Here is a 7,027-nt window from a genome sequence, read left to right as displayed (position 1 = left end):
CCGTGAATGCCTCCCCCAAACACACGATATGAGCTCCACTTGTATACCAACAACACTTTTATCAGGACACAAGATAAAAGGGTGAAATTTCATTTTTCTAAGTTTCTAAGTAACTCACACATGTCATGGCTCCTTGAATTTGAAAAGTGGAACAGTTGTCATGATAAAGATAGTATAATGCAACTCATTTTGGCGTAACTCGGGGGCTGGGGATAGGAAGGATTCTGAGAAAAAATAAATGTGTGTGGATGACACAGCAGAGGGGGGGGGGGGATGTTATACAAAATGAAAGTGTAATGGAAAAAATGTCTGTTGATCATAATTGCCGGTGGTGAAATTGCTGGTCTGTATTTCCCCTAAAATTTCCCCGTGTGTCACATCTGCAATTATTTCTCTGGAAAGGATTCTGCTTGAACTTCGATATCACCTCCTTCTCGTCCTATCCCTCCTCCTCCCTTTCTTCCTTTCTTTCTCCTCCCTCTCCCCTTCTCTTTATCCCCCTCCTCCAGACCAATTTGGGGTGGCGAGGCGATGGTTATCTAAATGCAAAGTGATGCTGTAATAGCACTCACCAAGGAGGCGTAAATACTAGTGGGACCCGGAGATGGAAGGAGGAGGGGATGGAGGGAGAGATAGAAGAAGGAGGAGGGTGCCAGTAAAAGAGATACATACAAACGTAGTGAAGGAGAGGTGGGAAGCTGGGGTTGTATGAAAAGCAGAATGAGAGAGAAAGAAAAGGAGGGAGATGAAATAAATAAGAGAAAAGCTGCAAAGAGAGGTAAATTGAAAATGGAATGATAGGAAAAGCGCAAGGAAGAGAGAACGAAGAGAGAAGAGGTTGTGGAGTGGGAAACGGAGAGTGTAAGAGCAAGGAAGACGGCGCAGGTGAGAGTGAGAAAAAGAGGGATGTGGCAGAAAAAGAAGAGACATGAGAGAAGAGGGTGTGAGAGAGTGGTACAAAAAGGGAATGAGAGATGAAGTGAGAGAAGAGAGAAAGACAGCAGATGGAGAGAAGGGAGAGGAAAGAGCAACTGAGGGAGAGGAAAGAAAGAGAGAAGGATACAGGAGAGGAAATTAAGAACACTGGCCTCACCAGACAAATGGCAGCATTGGCCGTTCAGTCAAATTCCCAAAGGCCTCAGTATGCTCAAACGAAGTGCTTGTTGGATTGTTTAACAGCGTCTGCTGGGATATGGGGGTGAAGAGATGTGCGTCTGACAATTTTTGTAACTTTCAAGCCTATTTCATCTGTGCAACCACCAGTGATTCTGGGTGAACTGGTGTGTTGTCAGAAGTGTGCCTTGTTCCACCTGTAACCACACCCAACAGTGATGTCACTGTATCCTGGAGTGCACCTGTAAGTCACGGCAGCAAGGTGAGTAGTTAAACCACCGATCGTCAGCAAATATTTTCAGGGGACGTACATAAAAAGTAGCCGTTGAAAATGAGAAATATGACAAAATGTGATAACGTGAAACCTGGACGAATGGACAAATGTTTACCATCTTACTGATCCAACCACTTGCATGCATCTGTGGAACCACACATTGAATCCTCCTGATTAGTAAAACCCACTGCCGCCCAAAACATCTCTTCTTCAGAAGCTGATTTAGCTTCTTTACCTGTTGCACAGAGGACGTCAATATAAAAAATCTGTAATGAAAATGAGACTAGAATTTCACTGACAAAACTGGACTGAAATATCTAAGGTTGTTGACTCAAACTAACACAAATCAAATGACTAAAATTTGATAAAAACTAACATACATTTTCATCAAAAGACTGAAACTAAAATCAAAATCAGGTACCAAAATTAACACTGAAGACCGCCTGTCATTTCCCATTTCCATTTATGATAAAATGGATACAATAATACTGGTTTCTTTTAACCACAACCACCTTAACCACTGACAGACTGGAGAGAAAATAGTCATGAATCATTTTCAAAAACTGTTTTGGGGGGGCAGTAGAGGTCATACTGCCGACAGGGGAGCCAGATCAGAAAATACTCATTGCAAACGTTTTGCTGTAAATTTGGAAGATGTGTTGAAATTAAGAGATGTTTGATCCTACATGTAGCTTGGGAGGAGAGAGGAAAGAAGAGAAGGAGGAAGAAAAAGAGGTTAAAAAGGTTCCAACAGCGGCTGAAAAAGGTAGAAGTTTGAGAAGGAGCAACAGAAAGAGAAGCTTTTATATGATCTTATTGCTGAAGACAATTGATTTTATCATGGATTTTCAGTTAATGAGTCATCAAACTACCCCAGTTGATACCAGATTACATCAGTGTCACAGGCTCCTTTGCTGTCATACCAATGAAGCAGATTTGAACTGAAATAAGAGTAAAAGGGTAGAGAGAGTGAGTGCTGAGGAGAGGGACAGAAAAGGTTTCTACAATTGTAGATTCACATGGTTAGAAAAAAAATCAAACCGAAATCCTACAGGCAGCATTATGTTATTTATGTCATGCTCAGAAGCAATTTAAATGGAAAAAACTGAGAGGGAGGAGAGAGAAGGAACAACAATATGGATGTGAAGAGTTAGAGGGGGCGGGAGAAGGAAGAGAAGAAAGAGATGAGACGGTTTTGCGTGTCTGTGTATAATATATACACACATAAAAATACGTATATATATATTTATATATACGTGTGTGTGTGTGTGTGTGTGTGTGTGTGTGAAAGAGAGTGTGCATGCATGGGGGGTTTAAGAGGTAGAAAGCAGTGGGAAAAACATCACACCAATATCCTCTGTCTGTCAACAGCCAGAATTGGGCAGGATGAAAAATATGAAAAGAAGAGAAAAGAAAAAAAAAAATCAATCAATTCTCTTGTGCAATATTTAGCCTATACATATACAGACAGTATAGCCTTCCAAATAGCTCTACGTGACTGTTGTTATGGCAAATCCAATATCCACAGGAAGGCATGCCAGCTAGAGAAACACACTGATCACTCTGTCTTTCTTTTTGGCCAAAGAGTCACCTCTTGGCCTCAGCTAACAGGCCAGTTTGTCCGTCTGTGTCCCGGCCAAAGCCTTTAGCTCATTGATTTCCTTCAGTCAGTTGCTGTGATTAATCCCAGACATGCACCCTGCCCTGCATTCTTAACAGCACGTCTTCCTCTGCAGGGGGGCAGAATGCTTAGACAGGGCCTAGTCATTACAGATATTAACACATTTTTCTCGATCTGACATACTGCCAGTGTTATTCTGTTCTTGTTCACAACAGGGATGATTTGAGAGTTGGGCTATAATATCAAATAGGCAAATTATGCTATTCAGTCCATATTAGTAGCATTTTGAACCAGAATTATGAACCATGCAATGTCCTGTGGCAGGAAAGTGAGTATTGATTTACCCCAGTGTAGAGAATGCTCAAATAGAAAACAAAAGACTTTCCTGCATTGTCAATGGAAGGGAAGCTGTACTTTATGAGATTGTTTAATAGTTCCTACATGATTGCATCCACTGAAATGTTAGTAGCAGAATGCTTAATGATGGAAGAAACTTTTCTGTGCTGCGACTGACAGTCTCAAGTGGAATGAAATTTGTTTCAAATGTACCCGCTCGTAAGGGCTCGGAACTATTTTGTTTTGGAGAATCCACATTTGTTGCCATGTGGATAAACACAAACACAAAGAGCAGCATATTTCCTAAATACTTGATGGTCGACCATCCAAACTATATTCCAGGTTACAAATTTAAAATTGCAGAACTATCACAAAAATGTTCAGTGAGATTGAAATCGAATGGTTACTGTGAAATTATTGGCTACATAATCGTGCGCACACTAAAGGCCATTTTGTAATATTCTTTCAATAAATGTGTACATGCTCGCTTTTTTTTTTAGAAAAAAGTCTTAACCCTTGTGTGGTGTTTGGGTCAGTTTCAATGTTTACTAAAAAAAATTAATTATGCAATGACTTATGTTTTCAACCTGAGACTCATTGGTCATGGCTCATTTTCTGTGAAAAACATGTAAAAGAACACATTTTCACTGAGTGCGCACTGTGCACCCACCTACACATTTATATCACATATGTGGTGTTTGGGTCCGCTGGACCTAAGGGTAATAAAAATGTGGGTGAAAACAAATAAACATGGTAAAAGTGAAAGAAAAAGGTTTTCTGTGAACCTTCAGTCTTTTTTTCCTCGTACCTGGGCCTGCTGTTTGTAAGTGTGTGTGTGTTCCTTTAGATTTGCAGTATGTGTCATGATGAACATGACCCTCTCCATAATTTTATAGGCATTATTGCCAAATGTCTCCTCCACCAATACACAATACACACATTTACACACACACTCCCAGTCCATAAGGATTATTATTTTCTTTGCAAAATCAGAAAATCCTCTCCCAGCTTCTATGTGAACAACATGTACACGTGCACACACAAACAGCAGGCACAGGTAGGAGGAAGACAGAGTGAAGGTACACAGCAAAATCTTTTTCTTTCAAGGTTTCAACATAGTACCAAGAACCTTTCTGCTCCTGCTATTGCTGCACTCTTTTCACTCTGTAGTGTGTTAAACTACACACACACACACGCACACACACACACACACAGTCAAGGTTGCAACATTGTTACATTTCAAGTACCAAGAACCTTTCTGCTCCCACATATTCCTGCACACTTTACCCTTTGTAGTGTGTGAAACTACAAAATATCTTGCGGGAGCCTGCACAATGTTATTTCAAAACTTTCAAAATTTTCTATATTTTCTCACACTCCATCCTATCAGCAAATTGGGGGCAGGACACAACAAATAAATAGCATCCAGGACCAGCCCATCAGCAGCCAGAACCTGTCAGCAGCCAGTCTCAAGACCAGCCCATCAGCAGCCAGCCCCAGGACCAGCCCGTCAGCAGCCAGGACCTGTCAGCAGCCAGTCTCAAGACCAGCCCATCAGCAGCCAGCCCCAGGACCAGCCCATCAGCAGCCAGCCCCAGGAGGGAGGAGAAATATGTCAAATATGTCAAAAAATGGTGAAATTGAATGTCTTCTTGCCCAAGGAATGAGCCACCCCGCATGGCTGCTAATGTGATAAGGATGCAACCAGGGCCGACACAGAACGTAGTTACTCATGTGCAGGACAGTACAGTCTTCTTTTGAACTTTTCATCCCAGACACCATCCAGAAAATCATTCTGGACTGCACTAATTTGGAGGGAAGACGTGTTTTTGGAGAGAGGTGGAAGGAGATGGACCAAACCCATTTACATGCATACTTTAGGGTTCTTATTCTTGCTGGTGTTTTCAGATCCAGTGGGGAATCCACAGAATCCCTGTGGGATGCAGACACTGGCAGAGAACTTTTCCATGCAATAATGTCTCTAGAAAACTTCCAAATTATTTCCAGGATTATCCGCTTTGATAACCAAGACACCAGACCAGCTCAGCAGCAGAGAGACAAGTTAGCTGCCATGAGGTCAGTGTGGGACAAGCGGGTAGACCACCTTCCCCTGTTTTACAACCCTGGACTCAATGTTACTGTTAATGAGCAGCTTATGCAATTTAGGGGCGACTGCCCCTTCAGGCAGTACATATCGTCTAAACTCGCAAAATATGGAATCAAGATCTGGGCTTCCTGTAATGCTGCCTCATCATATGTGTGGAACTTGCAAATGTATATGGGGAAGCCCAATGGAGGAGCCCCTGAGAAGAACCAAGGGATACAAGTTGTCCTGGACATGACAGGGACTCCACAACATCATGTGCAATAACTTTTTTACTTAGCGCAAGCTGGGACAGGAGCTCCTAAAGAGGAAGCTGATGATGCTAGGGACAGTACGAAAAAACAAGCCAGAGCTCCTACCTCAGCTGTTGACTACACAGAACAGGCACGTCAAGTTTGTGCTCATGGCGGACTTGTCCATGGTGTCCTATGTGCCAAAGAAAGGCCAAACTGTGGTACTAAGGAGTATGCTGCTTAGGGATGGGAGAATCTGTGGCCAGGAGCATCAAAAACCTGAAATCATAATGGATTACAATACCACAAAAGGAGGGGTAGACAAGCTGGTGACTGACTACAGCTGGAAAAGAAGAATCTTACGCTGACCACTTGTGATATTTTTCCACATCTTGGACATCTTGGCAAACCAACAAACTGGATGGCATTGAACCCAGACTGGAACAGAAGGAAGCTCCAGAGGAGACAGCTCTTTCTTGAGGAGTTGGACAAGGCATTGGTGGGAGGATTCAGGAGGAGGATGCTGGTGCATCTGCCTGACCCACAGAACCACCAACGGCAGTACCTGAAGTAAGTGTGAGTGATGTTTTGCATATGTGTATGTTTCTGACTCTCCTTGATCAACTGTAATGATGTATATGTGTGAGTGTGAGTGAGAGAAAGAGGGGGGGAGGAGGGTTAGTAAACTTGAACTCTTGAACCAGTGTTTTCATCATTCTACGTAGGTTGCAAGCAACAAAAGGAAGCGCTGCAATTTGTGTGGCCCGGCAAAGGACTGGCATGTATATATTGATTTGATTTATTGATTGGGACAATGTGCAGTTTTAAACATTAAAGATGCACTGCGCCGGAGTTAGCTCAAAGCTAATTTGCATCCATAGTCCCCCACAATCAAAACATACAACAACACAACAACAAACAGTACAAAGCAAAAAACAAACAAACAAAAAAACCAAAAACAAAAAAAACCCCATACAAAATACACCATACAAAATACAAAGCTACACACAACAGCACATCACATGCACCCACAATGTCAATTAAAAATTAATAATGTAAACTAGACTCAGTGGTCACACAGCTGATTCATCTTTAGTTGATTTTTTAATTTGGCCTTGAATGTACTGATAGAACTACAGTTCTTCATATCATCAGGTAGGGCGTTCCACTGAGTTGTGGCTTTCACAGAGAAAGCTGACTGCCCAAATGCAGTGTGACGAAATCGTATGGTACAATCTTGTATAGAGGATATTCTGGAGGATCTAACAGAACTTACTGAGAGAGTGTACACAAAGTCACAAAGTGGAGGAGGGGCCAAACCATTTAAAATTTTATAAACTAGGCAC

At 42.1% G+C, this 7,027-nt stretch overlaps 1 pseudogene; it reads left to right on the top strand.

The window, feature by feature from the left end:
* Positions 1 to 794: 794 nt before the first annotated feature.
* Positions 795 to 6,255, top strand: LOC121895313 (annotated as a pseudogene).
* Positions 6,256 to 7,027: the final 772 nt, after the last annotated feature.

The sequence above is a fragment of the Thunnus maccoyii genome, chromosome 4, assembly GCF_910596095.1.
Source record: "Thunnus maccoyii chromosome 4, fThuMac1.1, whole genome shotgun sequence".
In the NCBI taxonomy this organism is placed as follows: domain Eukaryota; kingdom Metazoa; phylum Chordata; class Actinopteri; order Scombriformes; family Scombridae; genus Thunnus; species Thunnus maccoyii.
The sequence above is the reverse complement of the archived record's forward strand: the minus strand, read 5'-3'. Positions and strand labels throughout refer to the sequence as shown.